At 35.0% G+C, this 21,126-nt stretch overlaps 1 long non-coding RNA gene across 1 annotated transcript in view; it reads right to left on the bottom strand.

Annotated features, from left to right (window-relative positions):
* LOC123239912 overlaps nucleotides 1-14,195 on the bottom strand; it is a 23,232-nt gene extending 9,037 nt beyond the window's left edge. Inside the window, exons 1-2 of the long non-coding RNA XR_006505753.1 lie at nucleotides 14,143-14,195; nucleotides 13,612-13,674 (exon numbers count right to left, since the gene is read on the bottom strand). This is a non-coding gene — a long non-coding RNA (uncharacterized LOC123239912). The remainder of the gene's footprint in view (nucleotides 1-13,611; nucleotides 13,675-14,142) is intronic.
* Between the last annotated feature and the right edge of the window lie 6,931 nt (nucleotides 14,196-21,126).

The following is a 21,126-nucleotide window of genomic DNA, read 5'->3' as shown; positions in this document are numbered from 1 at the left end:
AGAGAGAGAGAGAGAGAGAGAGAGAGAGAGAGAGAGAGAGAGAGAAAGAGAGAGAGAGATACTATTTCTGCATAGACATAGGCAACTAGAGAAGGAAATCACATATGGATTATATATGTATATATAAGTATATAAATATTTATATATAAACTTATATATACATATATAATCCATATGAGATTCACTTAATTGTTGGAAGACAAATAACAAGTTGATTTCCAATTCACATTTTACAAGTCTAAATTCACATTCCTTTAGATGATAAAGGTAGTTAAATACTAGTCAATGAGAAACTATTCCTGCTATCTTTCTTCTACAATACATTTTAAAATAAGGAAGAATCAGATTGAAAAAGTACTTCATAGAGATAGGATTAAGGAACTATGAAGTTGAGAACAAACTGCTCTTCACTTTGTATCCTCTAAGACTAAAGACAAAAATTTGTATGTTACTAAATAAAAGGAAAAATGTACATATTAACCAAGGATGAACCAGTTTTTTTAAGCTGAAATAAATATGTTTAAATCATTTCTTGTTCTTAGTGAAATAATTAAACTTTATAAAGAGTTGATGATTTTTTAAAAATCCTTAAATTCTGTGTATTGGCTCATAGGTGGAAGAGTGGTAAAGGTGGGCAATGGGGGTCAAGTGACTTGCCCAGGGTCACACAGCTAGGAAGTGTCTGAGGCTGGATTTGAACCTATGACCTCCCATCTCTAGGCCTGACTCTCAATCCACTGAGCTACCCAGATGCCCCAGTTGATGATTTTTTAAGGAAGACTGAGCCCTCACTGTTTGCCAGGTTCTTCAGCTAAGTGAAGTCAATCTAGATATTTTCTTAGAAATTAAGTTACTTCCTAGAAGTAACACCAAATTGATTTAGCTAAATAATAACATTGGAAGAAAGAATTTGCTTCATTAAATAAGAAAATATTTTATTATCTGAGGGTAAGTTAGAAACCATGGACATTAATTTTCCTTTCTATAAGCTAGAGGTAATCTCAGGAATGACAAAACAACAAAGCTCTTGGCATTGCCTACATTACATTAAGGGTGGCAATAACTATTCCAAACGTATTGTAAAATTTAAGTTACAGTCTGATAAATCTTCAACTTCCCTATTCTTTTGAGTTGAATATATCACATCGTTATAATGTACTTTATAACTATACTAACTTAAAATTCTTGGCAATGACACTCCTAATTCTAAATCCTCCCCCTCCTTTCATTTCTTTTTTACCGTAAAAGAAGCTCTCTTCATCATTTGTTTCTAATATAACTTGGATGTCAAATGGCCAGTGATCTAATATAATGACTGGACATATTAAATCAATTATCCTCAGAATCTTGCCTTTTCAAATCCTTTCCTTTATAGGTAAATTTATTTATTTATTTATATTTTTTGTTTTTGCAATTACTTATAGGCCCAGTTTTTGATAATTCCTTTTTGACATTTTAGAATTCAAATTTTCTCCCTCCATATCTTTCCCTCCTCCTAAACAATAGTCTGAAATAGGTTATAGCTATCCTTTCATGTGATACATATTTCTGTATTAATCATGTCATAATAGAAGTCAACCATCATACATACAATAGAAATGTCATGAAGGAAATATAGTAGAAAACAGCAAGCTTTGATTTGCACTCAGACTTCAGTATTTTCTTCTTTTGTGATGGATAGTATTTTAATTAAGTGGTTTCTTGGAGTCTTACTTTGCTGATAATTTCATCCTTTATAATTGATCATTGTATAATATCTCTGTTATCATATGCATTGTTCTCCCATTTCTCATCACTTCACTTGGCATCAGTTCATATAAATGTTTCCTGGTTTTTCTCAACTCATACAGTTTACCATTCCTTAGAGCAGTGAAGGGCAAACTTTTTAAAGAGGGGGCCAAAGGAAAGGAAATGCTCATCTGTCAGGCTGTTTCTAAGGCAACTCTTTCAAAGTTTCATTGTATTGTATCTTACTCATTGTATTCATCAGATTAGGAATAATGTTGAGCAACTAGATAGAACATTTCAGTGGGCAGATCTGGCCCAGGCCATAGTTTGCCCGTAACTGCCTTAGAGCATAATAGTATTTTATTACAACTATAGAAAAAAAATTTGTCATCCATTCCCCAAATGCTAGGCAACTCCTCAGTTTTCAATTCTTTGCAACTACAAAAAAGTGCTGAAAAAATATTTTGTACAGGTTAAGTCCCTTCATTTATCTATAATTTCTTTTGGATGCTGAAAAAATAGTGGTATTGCTGGATCAAAGGGTATGTTTAGTTTTATGATCATTTGAGTCTGGTTCCATATTTCTCTCCAGAATGGTTATAACAGTTCACAATTCTATCAGCAGGGTATTAGTGATCCAATTTTTCCACATCCTCTGCAACATTTATCATTTTACTTTTTTGGTTCTGTTAGTCAATCTGGTAGGTGCAAGGTAATATCTCAAATTGCTTTAATCTATATTATGCTATTTATTAGTGATTTCTAGCATTATAAATATGACTATAGTGGTTAAATTCTTCCTCTGAGAACTGCTTCTTTATACTCTATAACCATTTTTCAGTGATTGCTTTATATTCTCATAAATTTGACTCAGTTCCCTATGTTTTTGAGAGATGAAGTTTTTGTAAAAGATACTTGCTATGAGATATTTTTTACCAAATTTATTGTTTCACTTCTAATATTGGTGGCATTTGTTTTATTTGTACAAAACATTTTTTAATTAATGAAATCAAAATGATCGATTTCATTTTTCATAATGTTCTCTATGACTTGTATGGTCATAAATTATTCCCTTATTCATAAGTTCCATAGGTAAACTTTCAATGTTCCCCTAATTTGTTTATGGTATCATCACTCATTTCTAGATTAAGTATCAATTTTTACTTTATCCTGATGTATGGTGAGAGATGTTGGTCCATTCCTAGTTTCTGCATTATTGCTTTTTCTTATTATTATCAAATACTGAGTTTTCTCCAAAAGCTTGGATCTTTATGTCTACTGAATACTAAGTTGCTATGAGCATTGATTACCATGTATTGATTGCCTTATCTGTTCCCTTGGTCCACCATGTTATTTCTTAGTAATTACCAGATTGTTTTGATGATTATCATTTTATGCTTTAGTTTGAGATATGTTTCAGTTAGGCTTCCATCCTTCTTCCATTTTTTTCATTAATGTTCTTGATGTTTTTGAACATTTCTTCTTCCAAATAAATTTAGTCATTATTTTTTATCCTTCTATGAAATAATTTTTGGTTAGTTTTGTATGACACTGAATAGATAAGTCAATTTTATGACTATTTTCATTTTTGCTATATTGGCTTGACTATCCATGATTAATGTTTTTTTTCCTAAAATCAATGTGTGTTTTTTTAATTGTTTAGCAATGATTTTATTTGTGTGAAGAATGTTTTGTAATTATGTTCACTTTGGTAGGAATATCCCTAGGAATTTTATATTGACTAGAGTTAAATTTAATAGAATTTTCTGTCTCTTGCAGTTGAATTTTATTCATTTTAAATAGAAAACTGCTGGTTTATATGACTTTTATTTTGTATCCTAAGACTTTGCTGAAGGTGCTAATTATTGATATTAGTTTTTTTTTCGTTTCTATTAGGTTCCCCCCCCCCAGGGTTTTCTAGGTTTATGATCATATCATTGGCAGAGAGTAATAACTTTGCTTCTTTATTGCTTATTGTAATTCTTTCCATTTCTTTTTTCTGTTCCTATTGCAAGCATTTCTAGAACCACATTAAATAATAGTGTTGATAATGGGCATCCTTGCTTTTGTTAAAGAAAAAGATGATATAAAAACCCAAATGCTAGTCTAATTGGGCTTATAGACTTTATAATCTAAGCCTGCCAAGCTGGCTCAAAGCTCCACAGGTGGTAGATGGATCTAGGCTAAGTGAGGGATGAGGTTGCCTAAGTGATCACCAAATGTGTTAGTAATCCCCAGGTATTATAAAGTTCACCTTAGCCAAGCCTATGCCTCTTTAACAGTGCCCAAGCCAAAGTATCAAGTGTTTAACAACTCTTTTAGCCCCTTGGCTTGTTGTTGGATTTGATGGTAAAAGGTGGGTTTGGGCTGGTGTTGCTGTGCTAAATGAATAATGTGATTTTCTGACTGTGGTTTGAGAAATCCCTTTCCCTACAGCTGTATATATTTACTGATCAAAAAAGGAATACCCATCTTCTCTTGGATTGAACTTTAACAGGATTTATTGCTTATCTAAAGGGTTAGGAACAAGGAATAAGGATTGAGACTTGTGAATGCTATACTATGTCTAATTAAATTAAGGTGAAGGAAATCTCTAGGTAACAGGTTGATAGCAGGCTGGAGATTCTTCTCCCTCTCTCAATCCACAGTGTGACCATGCTGTGGTGCAGACCAAAGGACAGGGAAGGAAATGATGTTCTTCTTAGCAGTTCTAGTATTAATAGCTCTCAGCACTATTGGTACCGGGTGAAATGGACTTTCCATGGCTCTGAGGTATGGATGCTGGATTTGCAGGTCTATGGCCTATCCTCCCTTCAACCACCCCTCTCCCCGGATTCTCTTCTCAAAATTGAAACCCTGGGGTAAATGACATCAGCAAGACAGTGTATGATAAACTCAAAGAGCCCAACTTTTGGGACATGAATCCACTATTTGACAAAAACTGTTGGGAAATTTGGAAAACAATATAGGAGAGATTAAGTCTAGATCAACATCTCACACCCTACACCAAGATAAATTCAGAATGGGTGAATGACTTGAATATAAAGAGGGAAACTATAAATAAGTTAAGTGAACACAAAATAGTATACCTGTCAGATCTCTGGGAAAGGAAAGATTTTAAAACCAAGCAAGAGCTAGAGAAAATTACAAAATGTAAATTAAATGGTTTTGATTATATTAAGCTAAAAAGCTTTTGTACAAACAAAAACAATGTAGTCAAAATCAGAAGGAAAAAAACAAATTGGGAAAAAATCTTTATAACAAAAAACTCTGACAGGGGTCTAATTACTCAAATATACAAGTTGTTAAATCAATTGTATAAAAAATCAAGCCATTCCCCAATTGATAAATGGGCAAGAGACATGAATAGGCAATTTTCAGGTAAAGAAATCAAAAGTATCAATAAGCACATGAGAAAGTGTTCTAAATCTCTAATAATTAGAGAAATGCAAATCAAAACAACTCTGAGGTATCATCTCACACCTAGCAGATTGGCTAAAATGAAAGAAGGGGAGAGTGATGAATGTTGGAGGGGATGTGTCAAAATTGGGACATTAATGCATTGCTGGTGGAGCTGTGAACTGATACAACCATTCTGGCTGGCAATTTGGAACTATGCTCAAAGGGCTATAAAAGATTGGCTACCCTTTGATCCAGCCACACCATTGTTGGGTTTGTAACCCAAAGAGATCATAGATAAACAGACTTGTTCGAAAATATTTATAGCTGCGCTTTTTGTGGTGGCAACAAACTGGAAAAGGAGGGCATGTCCTTCAATTGGGGAATGGCTGAACAAATTGTGGTATATGCTGGTGATGGAATACTATTGTGCTAAAAGGAATAATAAACTGGAGGAGTTCCAGGTGAACTGGAAAGACCTCCAAGAACTGATGCAGAGTGAAAGGAGCAGAGCCAAAAGAACATTGTACACAGAGACTGATATACTGTGGTAAAATCGAATGTAATGGACTTCTGTACCAGCATCAATGCAATGAAACAAGACAGCTCTGAGGGATTTATGGTAAAGATGCTACCCACATTCAGAGGAAGGTCTGCAGGAGAGGAAACATAGAAGATAAACCATTGCTTGAACGCTTGGGTTGGGGTGGACATGATTGGGGATGTGGACTCGAAACTACCACACCAATCCAACTATCAACAATTTGGAAATAAGTCTTGATTGATGACACATGTTACAACCAGTGGAAATGTGCATTGGCCATGGGTGGGGGGATAGTGGGGGTGAAGGGGAAAGTAGGGGCATGAAGCATGTAAACATGTTAAAAATGAATATTAAAAAATGTTTAAAAAAAAAAAAGAAGGGATACTCTCAAATACCTCAATATCCTGAGGGGTGTTGTGAGGAAGTTTATTTAATTATTATTTAGGAGACCTAGCAGAGGGCTGGAGAATTCTAAATGGAATGGGGAATCAGGAAGTGTGGCTCTCTCTCTGAGATGAACTTCATGGTGGTTGGGACAAGTTGTAACTGATCCTGGGAGACCTCAGAGGAAGTGGAGTTTGCACCCAGATTTCCTAATATCCTGAAGGAAGACTGTCATCTACTTGTGGGAGATTTTTGGTAGAGACTATTAAACCCAACCTGAGATGCAGGTTCAATTGGGTAGGGTTAGCTCCCAAAATCCACCCACCTGAAGGAGTGAAGATAGTGGTCCTGGAGGAGCTGCAACATCACTGGAGTGTGTCAGGACGGCTGTGAGGATACTCACTTCATTCCTGCTATTCTTTGGGCCTTGTCTTGCTTTAGGTCTCAGTTGAGTGTAGATAAATCCTTCCCTTTACCCTGTGGTTTGCCCATAGTCTGGAAGTATAGAAACTCCTATTCCCATCCTTTATGGTAACTAAGTCTTCTTGAGGATTAAATGTTGGTACTTCTTTTAAGGGGAATAAGCCTGTATCTTGATTATTTCTTGTTGTTTCCTTCTCTTGGGTTTCTGCCTGAGCTGCCTTGGAGTTGGTGGAGGAAGTAGGAACAGTAGAAGAGAGACAGGCTGATTAGAGTGAGAGGGAGTTTCATTAAGTTGAACAATAATTTGGGTCATTTGTGAGATACAGTATTCATTGTATGAAAATTGAGTCTCAATTAAGCTATCTTTCCATTGTTTCATCTTAGAGAAAAGGAGGTAAATGATTTGGTAAATTTTTAGACTTTCTTTAGAAACACAAAGTCTTCAGTTAAAAGAGATATTTCATCTCTAGAAGTCAATTTGTTCACTTCTTCTACCTCAGGTAGAATAGGGATGAAAACTATTTCTAATTTTCCTTTAGAATTATTAGAATTAAAAGTTTGACCACATGCTTTTCTTATTAAGTATACATAGGATATAATAATTATGTATAATATTAATGTATACTATCTCTTTATAATGACATATTTCACTTACTAATTAGTAATACTGACAAGAAGATGTGAATGTTACATGTGTCAATATTATTGAAAATAAATCTTTAGTAGGTCAGAAGAGTTATAGGGGGCCATGCCTCTATATGATTTTTTGGGGTCCTGAGCGACGTGGTGGCATAGGATGGTTAAGGCAGGAGAAAGAAAATGAGAACAACTAGACTAGTGGTTAGCCCATGCTGTCCCGAATTCTGGGGGCATGAAAGTTTATTATATATCTTCTCTCAAGTAAAGAGAAGTCACAGTTGGTAAGGGGCAATAAATCACGTATAATCCATTGAAGTCTAAAGAATACAGATGCAAAGACAAATGGTCAAATTCCAAACCCCAATTCAGCAGGGTATAATTCTGGGAGAGGAAATATCCTATGGAGATGCTCATCAATTGAAATCTGCATTCAGACTAAAGACTCAGGTTTTAATCTGAGTATGGAATCAGTGTTTGTTTAAGATTTAGGCTTCTTCAATTATCAAAGGAGAAAATTATCAATTCAATAGAAGCTGGTCTGCCACTTCAAAGCTCTCCAATAAGAATTGTAAAAAAGGTGGGGATCAAAGACTGAGTCAAAAGAGGAGCCTCAGATTTTTATCTTAGATGGCACATTCAGTCTGCATCCTGACATGCAGTGCAGAAAAATCATACACACAGTTTTACTTGCCGGTGATTTTGTAATGGGATCCAGATAAAATATCTGTTACAGACTCTGTTTCTCTAAATGACTCCTAATAGCCTTCTTGGAGGGATCAAGTTGATTTTGGATTAACCTACCTGCTGGTACCAGAGCCTTTTTGGGGCTCAGGTGACCAGAACCAAACACAAAGACTGCCTCAGCCTGGATTGGTCACGTAGGGAATCCAGATAACAGGCCCTAAATTTGATCCTATTTCTCCAAAGGTTTTAATACATAGAACGGCTTCCCACAAAGAGTCGTGTTATCTAGAAATCAAATCCCCTCCTGAGATGATCTAAATAAACATAACAGATGAAGGAACTGTTTTTATAAATCTTTTGCTGAGAGATTTAAACATGTAAATATATGCCTGTGTACTGTCTGAATATATCACAGTCAGTAGAATTTCTCATTAAATTAGAATTATATTTGATGTATAAAAGAGTTGTATTTGATCAAACAGTCTGTTTATTTTTTCACAAATCTCCAATTGTGAAAAAAACAACCAATATAATATGCCTCAGGAGGAAAAGATGGTAGTTATATTTATGTAAAAATATTTTAAAGTATGTGAGATTTTTAGGTAGAATTAGCAGTATAAATATCAACCATAATTTGTAACATATAGAGGGGCTAACCCTTTAAAGGGCTGTGTAATTATTGGATATATGTTATTTTTGACATTTCTCTATTGATATTTTTGTGCTCAAGTTTCCAAAATGAATACTACAAAAAATTTTGTTTCTTTTATGTAATGAATTTGAGTTTAACTTAGGGCTTTTAAAATTTATTTCTTTTTTAATGGATTAAGATTTTTGCTATTTAATTTTATTGGGGGGTGGTTGTTTCACTTTGTTTAAATATTTAAATTGTCAGTGGAGATATAGGATAACCACAAATATCTATATAGAATAGTGGGGAAGTAGTTTACTCTAGTTTGTGACTCTTGATATTCTGGGAGATATCTTACATACATACCCACTTCCTTGTCATTATAGGAAAGGGATAGATCCAAATTATCAGTAATTGTTAGTGGCATAATTAACTCAGGTCCTTCTAAGGCTGCTAGTTTGGCTGCAGCATCTGCTTGATCATTTCCCCTGGAGACAGGGTCAGTGCCACCTGTGTGTGCAGAGCAGTGAACAACAGCTATGGCTTCAGGGAGTTGGATGGTAGAAAGAAGTTCAGTGATAAGGTCTGCATTCGCAATACACTTTCCAGCTGATGTTAAGAATCCCCTTCGAAGCCATAACATGCCAAAAGCATGACATATGCCAAATGTCTGTGTAAATTGTGACCCTTTTGTTCTGTGCAATGATACAAGCCTCTTTTAAAGCTGTGAGTTCTGCATCTTGTGCACTCACATATGAGGGTAAAGAAGCTGACCATAGAGTATCCAATTCTGTAACTACTGCAGCTCCTATATAGAGCACACCCTCTCTCATAAAAGAAGAACCATCTGTAAATAATATTAAATCATGATTATCCAAAGGGGTGTCCAGTAAATCACTATGAGGTTTATCAACAGTGAGACACCAAACATGTAAAGGTTCTCCAGAAATTGGCAAGTCAGGGAGCAAGATCTCAGGATTAAGAGCTCCACAGAGTTTTAATGTGATATGTTCATTATTCAATAGGGTTATCTCCTATCTTGTGATCCTTTGATCAGTAAATGCCTGAGTTCTATGTCTTAATAACAATGACTCTACCTCGTGAGGGCACATTATGGTCAGAGGGCATCCTAGTACCAAATCAGCAGATTTCATCACTAATAAAGCTGTGGCAGCTACTCCTCTAAGGCATGGTGGTGCTCCTGCAGCTACTGGGTCCAGCTGGGCTGAATAATAGGCTACTGGGCATTGATCAGGTCCCAAAAGTTGAGTTAGAACACCTAAGGCTACTCCTTTCCTTTCATGGACATATAAAATAAATGGTTTCTCATAATTTGGGATACCGAGAGCAGGGGAAGATGGGGTAGCACGTTTCAAATTTGAAAGAGCTGTTCAGTGTTCCTTTTCCAATTTAAGTGGTTCAAGGACTGTGTTTTTTTTGTGAGTGCTACAAGGGACTTAGTGATTTCTCCATAGAAGGGGATACACTGACGACAAAATCCTGTTGCTCCAAGTATTGCCCTCAATTGTTTTTTAGTGGTAGGATCATGTAAGTTTTGGATACTTTCAATACATTGTGGAGAAATTAAATGTGACCCAGCAGTTAAAATAAATCCTAAATATTGCACTTTAGGGAGACAACACTGAATCTTTTCTTTTGAGATTTTGTGGCCTCTTTTATGTAATTCTAAAAGAAGATGTTTACTATCTTCTTGACATGTTGTGGCATCTGGTGAGGCCAAGAGTAAATCATCTACATATTTAATTAACTTGCTGTTTTAAAATATAATATTGTCTGTGTCTTGGCTCAAAATCTGTGCAAAAAGGGTCGGGCTTTCAATATACCCTTGGGGCAAACATGCCCATGTCCCCTTTCCAGGTGAAAGCAAAGATATGTCTGGAGTCCTCATGTATAGGTATGGAAAAGATGGCTGAGCACAAGCCTATTGCTGTAAAGTATGTAGCTGTGCTAGGAATAGAAGAAATGATAGTATTTATATTGGAGACTACAGGGTGTCTCTTTATAACATGATTGTTCACTGCCCTCAAGTCCTGGACAAATCGATAGAGATGCTTGCCATCAGGCCCCAATTTTGGCTTTTTAACAGGCAGGATTGGAGTATTTTATTCAGATTTACAGGGAATTATGATGCCTTGGTCAATTAGTGAATTTATCACTGGGGTAATGCCCTCTATTGCCTCCTTTGAGAGAGGATACTGAAGAATGGAAGAAGGTGGACTAGATTTTGTTTTAATTTGGACAGGGACAGCTGATTTAAGTATGCCAACATCAGAAGGTGATGTGGCCCTGAGAGACTCAGGTATATATCTGTTTGGATTTCAAAAGTGGGAGACCCTTATGTCTCATGACTACCTGAAAGGAGCACAGGGAGCAAAGTTGAGGATTCCTCAGGCAATTCCAGTGACATAGAGCCATCTGGAGAGCAATTTATTGTGGCTCTAAGCTTGCATAAAAGATCTCTCCCCAGCAAGTTTATTGGGGAGCCAGGCATCAATAGGAAAGAGTGTTCCACATTTAGAGGCCCTACAGCTATTGTCCTAGGGGAGAGCTTTGGTACCATTTGGGGTTTTCCTGATACCCCCACTACACTTACTGCTCCTATGGAACTGCAATATGGGTCTGGTGTACTCTTCAATACAGATCTGGAAGCTCCAGTGTCCACAAGACAGTCATAATAGGCGTTACCAACCTTTAATGTTACATAAGGCTCATCATTATGGGGGGGGGCAGTGTATGGGGACAATGGGCAGTAAGGCATCAGGGTCTGGAAAATCAAAGGTTGTATCCTTTGATCCCTGTGCCTCAACCCCCCGTATACTTTCATAATCTTTGGGTGGGCCCATGGGTTCCTCCTTGAGGGGCAGTAGCACCCTGGGTGATTTGGGGCCAAGATCCACTCAAGATATACTGCTCTGAATTCATTTGGTATGAGTTATCAATTGCCTGATCCATATACCTAGATCTGTTACTAGTCCTAAAGTCATGATCCCTGAAATCATTGTTTCCATAATCGTTATTATTTTTATAATTTCTATAATCATTATTTTTATAATTGTTATTATTTCTATAATTAAAATTATTTCTAAAGTTGTAATTTCTGAAGTTATTTTTCTAGATGCCTGATTCCAAGTCCTACAGTTCATCATTATATGACCTCTTCTTCCACAAAAATGGCATATAAGGGGCTGAAATTTACATTCATGGAGAGGGGCAATTGCCATTGGTTTAGTAGGAGACTCTTGTAGTCATTTTTCAACTCTATCGCTTACAACAGAGTCAGTTAAGGAGTCTAGTCTCTTATTAAACATGTCATTATTCATTTTAAATATGCCCAATAAACTATTACTCTCTTCCTGTTTTTCTTTATGGTTGTTAAAGACATAAACAGCAGTTCTCCTTAACTCATCAAGGTCCATTTTGGGCCATGTAGGGAAATTTGTTTTAAAATAATCTACAATCTCTTTACAAGAGTTATAGACAAATTGTTCTTTTATTTGCCTTACATCCTTTTCAACAGAAAGGTCAAGTTCCATGTATCTATTTCCCATTTCAATGAGCCTATCCATGAATTGGGAGAGTGTCTCATCATTAGATTGTGTAATGCTTTTAAATTTGCACCATGCCTGAGGTTTCTCAGCACATGCTTGCATTGCTCTTAGAAGGGCACCCCTAGCAAGACGTAAGTCTGAGTAGTCTTTGCGATCATTATACTGCCAGTTAGGATCTTCAGATGGCCAGCGTACTGCATTACATCCTTGGTGTTTGTTAGCATGGACGAGAATTTTATTCCTCTCCCATTCCGTTAGGAAAGTCCAGAGCAATTTTTCTGTGTCTTTATACGTGGGCTCATAATCATAGAAAATATCCTCAAATTTTTTATTACTGTTAAAGGTTCTTCTGTGAAGGACGGCAATTTTCTTTGAAATCTTTTATGTCCTGGCTTGTGAAAAGCTTATATTGTTTCAATGTGACCACATCCCCATCGGATGCTATTGTGGACACTTCCTGTAAGGGAAAAAGGCCTGCACAGGAATAATTTACTGACTGTGGGTGGGCCATGTTAGCCAGAAGTTGCAGAGCATGAGCAAATTGGTTTAAAGTGCGAGAGAAGAGTTTCTGTACCTGAGATATAGTAGAGGGACCTGGTATTCCTATGTTAGAGGAAACAGGTATGCAAAAATCAGGCCTGTTTTGGGGAGACTCCTCTTCTGTTGTTTTAGCTTATAAGTGATACGCCATCTGGTTCAATTGAGCTTGCATATTGGCTTGCATTCTCCTCATTTGTGACCATCCAACCCAGAAAAAAAATAAACCTACAAGCCACATAGAAACAAGGAAGTAATCAGGAACTCTATAAATTTCTAATTGGGCAAAAACTGCAAAGGTTTCTTGTAGAGTGGCATTTATACTGCTGAACATTGTGATAATAAAAAAGGCAGATTAAAGGGAAGTGGAAAACAATAAGTTTTAATGTATATATTGATTTGTTTATTTATTTAATTTGGGGTTAGGGGCAAATTAAAGGGTATTGTATATTATTATTATTATTTTTTAATTGTTTTGTTTGAAGAAATTAATTATAATTTATTTGTGTATATTAAATATAATTTGTTTGTAGTATATAGTTTATAATAATATTAAATTTGTAAAAAAAATTTTTTTAGTATTAATTTATTTTTTTTCAATTAAAAAGAATTTTTAATGCCTTTATTTATTTGTATACTTATTTGGTGTTGTTACTCAGCAGGAAGAAGGGGAGAGAAACAGAGAAAAGGAAAAGAAAATATTTATTTATTTATTTTGCTCTCTATTGACCTCTATTGGCTAAATGGTCAGACTACAGTAGAGAAGGGTAGGAGTGGCAAGCAAGGGGCGTGACTATGTTTGCCAGAAACCAAAATGGAGGATATGGCTACAAAACAGGGTAGATTCACTCTAAAGCCTTCACAGTCAGAAACTGGAGGTTGAAGTAATTATCTTGCTTATTTTCAAACCCCAGTTGGGCAGGGAAGCCAGAAAGCAGGCTGGGGTGGATGAAAAAAGGTCAGGACCTCCCCACACCCAGGCAAAAAGCCTCATAGAGGTTAAGGGTTTTTTGCAAGGTAAAAGGCTCTTTCTCACGCAGGGGCTAGAGCCTGCGTGTAGTTTTGAAGCTTACCAGTCACAGGAGTAGTAGGCAGGTCAGCTGGAGAGTCTCCAGATGGTCTGTAGGAGCAGGAAACTGCAATAGTAAATAATGCAGCTTAAGTCTGGTGCTGGCTGCCGCTTGGGGCTGAAAACAGCGGTCAGTTTTTAAAAACACTGCTCTGTGAGGCAGTCAAGGGGTGGGAAAAGTTCTTGGAAGGTGCCTGGAGGCTGCAGTGGTCTGAGGAACCAGCACAAGGGTGGAGCAGGTGAGGAAGGCATGTGAAAGATGTGGGAAAATGCATGGATTGGGGGGAAAAATGGGAGGCAGCTGCTCAGCAAAGGTTTTTTTTTTTTTTTTTAAATAAACCACAGAAAGCTCTGCCTTGGGGTGGGGGGGTAGGTTGGGGGTGTGAGGCTCAGCTTGGAACTATTTTTACAAGGAGTTTGAAAATCCCTTCGTTAAGTCGCCAACTGTAAGGATTGAAATTAATATTCAATGCCTCCAAAGTATGATATTTATAAGGATTTTTATTTAAAGCCCTGGGGAAGAATCCTAACTCACCCTTCACCAGGGCGCCTCCTCTCAAAAAGCCTGGACACCATGCTCACCATGACCATATCAAAAACAGCCAGTGAAACCCACAACCAATAGGAAAAGCTTTAAGGAATTATGGGTATGGTGAAAAGGAGTTTGGGTAATGTAGTTTTAACTCACAACCAATAGGAAAAGGCTTAAGGAATTATGGGTATTGAGAAAGTGAGTCTGGGTAATGTAGTTTTAAAGGGGGTACAAGGTATTTTCAACTTTACAGAATGCAACTACAAAACACTTTCCAAACAATTAAAACTAGACCTAAACAATTGGAAAAACATTGATTTCTCATGGGTAGGACGAGGTAACATAATAAAAATGACCATTCTATCCAAATTAATTCATCTATTTAGTGCCATACCTATCAAACTACCAAAAAACTTTTTTACTGAATTAGAAAAAACTGTAACAAAGTTCATTTGGAAGAACAAAAGATCAAGAATATCAAGGGAAATATTGAAAAAAAATGTGAAGGAAGGTGGCCTAGCAGTACCAGAAATTTAACTATACTATAAAGCAACAGTCATCAAAATGATATGGTACTGGCTAAGAGATAGAAGGGAGGATCAGTGGAATAGACTTGGGGTAAGTGACATCAGTAAGACTGTCTATGATAAACTTGAAGAGACCAATTTTGGGGAGAAAAATCCACTATTTGACAAATACTGTTGGGAAAATTGGAAAATAATGTGGGAGCGATTAGGCTTAGATCAACATCTCACATCCTACACCAAGATAAATTCAGAATGGGTGAATGACTTAAATATTAATCAATTTCTAATGAAAAATGCCCTTGAGTAAATAAGTTAAATGTCATTATCACTATTGAAATTATTAAAATATATTAGTCAAGATTTTTTAAATGGAATTATTATATTGACAAATAAGATAGATTATGACAAATGATAAGTATGAAAACACAATCTCTTACCACAAGGAGTTCATTTCACTGAAGAGAAAAATCAAACCATGAAGATAATTTTTTTTCTAAGTAAAGCAATTCCTTTAGGAGATAGAGAATTGAACACTTTAAAATATAACAATAAAAAAAACAAAAAACAAAAACAAAAAAAATATATCAATGAACTGAATAAATAACTCATTGTTTTCATAATAAATTCAGTATCTCATAATGTCATAATCCAGAAGAATCAGAGATCTGAATCTTTAGAGAACAGCTAGCCAAAACACCTGATTTTACCAAAGATGATAATTTGTCACAAATTCTATATCTATTTGAGTCAGAACTAACACTAAAGCCTAGTCCTCTTATTGAAGTGTTCTTTCTAGCTTACCAGGGCTATCTGCCTTCCTTTATCATGTTGTCTCTAATACATATTTAACAGTTGTTATGTGACCAAGGACAAGTCATTCAGCTTTCTGAACATCAGAAAAAAATTTATTATGTCCTTAAAATTAATCCTCGGGGGCAGCTGGGTAGCTCAGTGGAGTGAGAGTCGGGCCTAGAGACAGGAGGTCCTAGGTTCAAACCCGGCCTCAGCCACTTCCCAGCTGTGTGACCCTGGGCAAGTCACTTGACCCCCAATGCCCACCCTTACCAATCTTCCGCCTATGAGACAATACACCAAAGTACCAGGGTTTAAAAACAAATAAATAAACAAACAAACAAACAAATAAATAAATAAATAAATAAACAAATAAACAAATAAATAAATGAAGCTTTAAAAAAATTAATCCTCAACTGCCATCATCAAAATTAGTTGACATTCAAATTATGTGGACTCAGATAATCAATATACATTTATTAAGCTCCTACTAAATGCCAGGCACTGTGCAAGTGACTATGGTTACCAATATGAAAATGCTACTTTTCAACCACATCATATTTTTAATATTATTATCCCTATTGTTTAAATGAGAAAACTGAGGCTCAGAGAGTTTAATTCATACATTATAATTGAGCTAATTAATCTTGGTGACTTGTTATCAAAACAAGGCCTACTAAATGGGAACTGAGTACTCTTTCTTTTAAGCCAAGCACTCTCATTAATCTGATGAAGAGGCACCATTATTTTCTATATCTGCCAACATCTACTCTGACAGGACTTGTACTAAACTGGAATTCTTACAGAGAACAAAACTGGGTTCAAAAGGATAGGTATAATTCTTCAATGAGACCGGATGCTTTTCCCTAAAGGTTAATGTTAGAGCAAAAGTAGAACTGGTTTGGTCCTTCTGACTTCTTTCTTTTTCTCAGCTACCAGAAGTTTTTCCTTCAGGCTTAGTTGGCTTCACATGTGCTTCTCTCTTTATGAAACCATGAGTCTGCCAACTAATTCAAAGAAAAGAAGTATAACCTTGGGTTTAGAGAAAGACACTGAGGATAAAGGGATCCATGTTCTCTTCTTAAATTTGCTCACTGAATGACTGAGTAATTTTCTTAACTTTTTTAGGGAGAATCTGCCCATGTACTTATCAGATATAAAAACTCTATATAACCAAATCTGCTACTTCATACTAAAAGAACTATATAGATCCATGGGAAAATGGGATTTTGAGTTTCTAGGAGTAAAGGTTCTCCATGAATGAAAACTTTAATCTCATTTTTAATGAAAAGACAATTTGTTAAATAGAAATAATTAATTTTGAACATTTGACTTAGTGATAAGAGAAGGGGCATATGCACCATCTTTGAAAGGACTGCTATTTTCCCTTGATTTTAAAAAGCCTATAGAATTATCAGTCTACAGGCCAGTTTAAAAACTTTTGTTTTTAAAATAAATTTTCTTGACACATTTTGCTTTTTATATGACTTACATGCCCAAATGTTTCCTCTATCCCTCCCAGAGAGCCTATCTTTATGACAAAGAATAAAAAGGATAAAGAATTCAGCAAAATTTATCACAAAACTTTAACATTTTATGCATTTCCACACTCAGGATATCATAATATATTAAAAAATGAGGAAGAGATTTTCTTAGATTAAATAATTAAAATAACTGCTATTTGCTAATAGTCATACCTATTAATCTCTTGTCTCTACCATTAGAATAATAACTGTTGAGTTACCTCAGGGGTCATATAATCATAAAATTAGGATTAAGATCTAATTAGCAAATTTAGGGATTGAATGGACATTTGAGGCCATTTAGTTCAACTCCCTTATTGTATAGTAGAAGGAAACAGGACACAAAGAAATTAAATTACATGGCCAGTCATCAATTAGCACACTAGTTGGCATATAATAGCCTATTAATAAGTGCTTTTTGATTAACTGCTAAGAGTAAATAACTAGTTTGTAAGTTACAGAAATAAGAATTTGAACTCTTTTTTTTATGATGTCTAGAGATCTAAGCCAAAACTGTTTCCTACATGATTTCTCTCCCTTTCAGCCAGATGAGGGAATAATTGCATCTTCCTTCCTAGGGTGGCAAGTAGTGTTTACCATAAAAAAGTGTGGAATATGCTTAGGTGTAGTTGAAATGACATAGATCTATACTTCAAGAACATTGTGATTACATCATATTGAGGGAACTTTCTTATGGGTTTGCATATTATTTAAAAGATATCTGCCTCTCCTAGAAGTAGTCATCTTCACAAACTTGCTATAATAATGGTTTCTGAAATTGAATGCCATGTCAATAGATTATGTCTTCAAAACAAATGTTCAATTTTACATGGCTTCCTACTATGTGAGAAAATTATTCCAAAGAGAAGTCAGGATCATTAGAGCAAAGACAATTTTTTCAAATGGAGAATTCCAGTGAAAGAGAAATTTAATTCAGAATATAACATGAAAGAGGATGTATTTGAACAAGATATATTTGAAATTAATATATAATTTATCATAAACATATACATATATAAAACTCTAAACTTATAATGATAAATCTGGCTCAAAATGATATAGCTTTAAGATTTGCAAAGCATTTGACACGTTATCTCATTTAATCATTTATATTTAACCTCTTTATCTATTTGTTTACACATTCATCCTTCCATATTTATATTCTCCTTCAAATATGAAAACAGCACTTCAATGTTGAAAAGTGCTTTTACATTTTAACACAACTGATCCTTACACCTACTCTGTGAAATAGTGTAATTTATATACAGTTTATAAATAAGGAGCTGAGGCACAAGGAGGGGACAATTTCCACAATTTGGAAAATGTGAGTAGAATTAAATCACTCTAACTGAGCTGTGAATTAAAGGAACCAGTGATGAAGAAAATGGTTCAGAAGATTTTCACCAATATGAAACACTGTTGTACCTGATTAGGCAGCGATGTGGGCCTGATCAATACCAATGACCTAAATATAGGTTGATGTTTATATGTTGGCTTTGATTTTCTCATAATGAAAGCTGTAACAATTGTTGAAGAAGTGGAAGCAGATACTAATCACAGCAGTAGTAGTAACATAGTAGAGAAATGTAGATTCTAAGCTCAAATGAGAAAAAAGAGAAAAGCTTATTGTTAAGTCATACATAGGGTAGAAAGAGTAATGCCTAAGTGACAGTATCTGAAGAATATTCAAGAACTAAAAAGAAGATATTACTCCACCAGGGAAGGCTAGAATTCAGATCCATTGAGGAGGAGCGGTTTGTTTATAAGGGTGAGAACACCTAATTACTGAATTTGGATCAACAAATCTAGGTTACACCCTTGCCTGCTGTTAAGAGCTATATAAATCATTCAGATTTCTTTGGAGGAGAGTAACTTTCTAGAAATCTTGAAAATTTTCACGAGTATGAACTCAATCCTGCATGGCATTATGAGTCGAACAAATATTAAGAAGTCCCTAGATGTAATTGACAGTTCTATGGCATAAGGAAATCCCTTATGGGAAGATGTTAGGTTCTACTATTGACTTTTGTTTCTTAATACTATGTTCACAGTGTCCTGATTTTTCCAATATAGGTATAGTTGTCAATTCTTTCTCAAGGTATCTAATTTATACTTAAAGAAGTCCGGTAGACCAGCTAGAGATATTTTGGTAAACAATCCTTTAGTAAATTATCTGCTGAGAATAACATATAAAACAATGAGAATTAGTTCAATGCAAAACTTTAATGCAAACAATGGGGAAAAGGGTGATGCAACATACAACTCAAGTATATGTACTAACATAAACTGTAAATCATGTAAGGGTGGCACTGCATAGGGGAACAGTGTGACATATTCAACAGGAAAAGCTATATCAGCAGGAAGGCACACTCTTGCTAGAGGGGAAGATGTTCTCCAAATTGCTGATATGAGAATGACTTTAGACAGACTCCTTGAAGCTAACTCATTTGCATATCAAGTATCAGAGCAAATTATTACTTAAAGGTATTGTTATCAGGGAGGAAAACCTAACTAGTATAGATAAAATATTATTTTGAATGTTGACATATTAGATAGAAAAAACAAGCTAGTCGTAGACAAAGTACTAGTTATAGGACACAGCTGTGCTCAACCATCACAAATTCACAAATATTGTCAATACTTTTTCATTAGTATATTCTGTAAGCTTAAAGCCTCTATTAAGAAAACACAGTCATGATGGTCTCAAGATTATCATACCTAATATTATTTTTGTTGTTTTACATTTTACTTTTATTTATTTTTTGAAACTGCCCAAATTTCAGGGCTTGTTGTTGATTTTTTTCTGGGAGGAAAGAGAGGGGAAGAAATTTGGAACTGAGAAAATTCATTTTTTTCTACAAAATTATGATAAAACCTTACTCAGTTTTCGATCTTATTGCTAAAAATTTTTATAACCAAGCTAATCTTATAACAAAAGATTCTGTACATAAATTCTATAAACCTCAGCTTGTCTTAAGTGGAGATTGTAATTGTGGCCTCAAGTCTCCTGGGCCCAATCTGGGAGAAGAATAACAAAGTTTCATTGACTGTGTGTTGAAGTATGCCTTTGCTTTTATGTAAGTAATTTGTTCTAGGTTCCCTGCCTTATAATCTTAGAATATTTGCAAGAGTACCAAATATCCCTATAAAAAAACTAGAATTTTTTTTCACAGTAAGTGTTCCTCTAGTCAAGGAGAAACAAAGTTAAACAAATTATTTGTAATATCTCAAAACTGAGCCCATAACATTTCTTGGATTCAGTGATCATCAAATTGATATGCCATTTAAATCAATATATTTTTGATGTTGGATAAGCATTTATATTCCTAAGAATTAAAATAAATCTTCTCTGAGACACTTCTATTAATATCTCATGATGTATTTTTTTGGGAGTTTGAATATTTATAATGGAGATCTCCACATATTAGAGCCTTAATTGTTCAATCAAATTGAATAGTTAATTTATAAGTTGACTGAATAATATTTACAGAACACTACATTAAATGTATCTGAATATGCAGTCTCACAAACATTTAATTAATTTGCTGAGAGTCTCACATTAATTTTGTAGTTTTCGTTATACATTCAAAGATTTTGGATCTAAGGTTTTTCCACAAGCTAATTTTGGCACCTATTTCTAAGAGTTTAAAAGCTTAACTTTTGTGGAACAGCTAAACTTTGCCAACATTAAGTAAAAAAGTCTTTGAAATTGGGTGAATACAATACTCACTGCAAAAGGGATCATTTCTGTTTAGAGTAGATATGAATGTCAGCTTAAGTTTCCAGTGCATCTGTTTGTCCAAATGTAATACAACTTCTTTAGCTGTGGAAAAGATGTAGGTTAAATTCAAAGAGAGTGAATTTAATGTTTTCATTGAGATAATTAGCCTTTCTTCAAGACCCAGAACAGAAGTCTTCTTAATCCCATCTCTAGTGAGAGGTAAGAGCAAAGAGTACTAAATGATGGAACAGAGCCATTTTGGAATAAATGTAATATTTTTGTCTTAAATTCAATCCTGCATGACTGTATGTTTCCTGCTGGTGATATCTTCCATCTTGGCACCTCTCCTCAAGGTCTTCCACCAAAGGATAAAAAAAGGAAGAAAATTACATATATATATATATATATATATATATATATATAT

This window comes from Gracilinanus agilis, chromosome 3, assembly GCF_016433145.1.
Source record: "Gracilinanus agilis isolate LMUSP501 chromosome 3, AgileGrace, whole genome shotgun sequence".
Taxonomy (NCBI): Eukaryota; Metazoa; Chordata; class Mammalia; order Didelphimorphia; family Didelphidae; genus Gracilinanus; species Gracilinanus agilis.
The sequence above is the reverse complement of the archived record's forward strand: the minus strand, read 5'-3'. Positions and strand labels throughout refer to the sequence as shown.